The sequence below is a fragment of the Triticum dicoccoides genome, chromosome 3A (assembly GCF_002162155.2).
Source record: "Triticum dicoccoides isolate Atlit2015 ecotype Zavitan chromosome 3A, WEW_v2.0, whole genome shotgun sequence".
NCBI classification, from domain to species: domain Eukaryota; kingdom Viridiplantae; phylum Streptophyta; class Magnoliopsida; order Poales; family Poaceae; genus Triticum; species Triticum dicoccoides.
The window spans coordinates 523,193,410-523,194,386 of record NC_041384.1 but is presented as its reverse complement, the minus strand read 5'-3'; positions in this window follow the sequence as shown (position 1 = coordinate 523,194,386).

Genomic DNA, 977 nt, shown 5'->3' with positions numbered 1-977 from the left:
AGGGCAATGTCATTGTGAGTCGCGCTCCAGTGGCTGGCTGGCGGCGGGCACCATTGTTGCGATGCCAACGGCCACCACAGTTGCAGGGGTGACGGGTGTTTCCGATGACGACGGCAATGCTGCAAGGCAGCCATGGGCACTGCAGCTCTAGATCATGCTTGAGGTCCAAGTTACCAAGGGCGCGATGACGTGGGCCGATGCTGCTTCGATGGTGACGGCGACGACGACCAGGGTTACAGAGGCCAGAGAGATCAGAAACTACTACAAGGAGAGGGTGGACATATTGCAACAATGACGCCTATTTTTTCCAACGACAATGACGTTGGCATGGCGATGACTTCAAGACGAGGATGAATATGTTGCGGTGGTAACATGGCTCGTGTTGGAAAGATCTGGCTGCAAACCTCTGAATGCAACATGGGTCATGTTGTGAATCTCTAAGTGCAACATGACTCGTGTTACAAAGCACTCATCTTGAGAATCTACGAATGCAGCATGAATCTTGTTTGCAAATCTCCCAACGTAACATGACTCATATTGCAAACATAGGATTGAATGACTATCGTGAGTAGATCCAATGGCTTGTCACCCGGTCAATCTTTACAAAAGACAAGTCAATTAACATGTAGCATGTTCCATTAAGTAAAGGACGACTTGATCACAAACACTTCACGCACTTTTTGTAAGAAAGGCGGAAAAGCAAAAGATAAACCCACCAAATCATTGCTTTTGATTGTGTTGGTTTGATGAAAACTACTTGATTACCCTCTCATACTTCACTATGGGTGAGCCACTCTTCGGCACATCTTCACAAATTCATTGTCATCACAATGGATGGCAAGCATCAAGTGATCTCAACGTGATGCTCCACTTGAACTTGGGCACCGCAACCTTGATGAGGACCACCATTTGATGTCATCCTTCATGGGTTGTATGAGATCTTCCTCTTGACGCAAGGCCATGGGAACATACCTAAC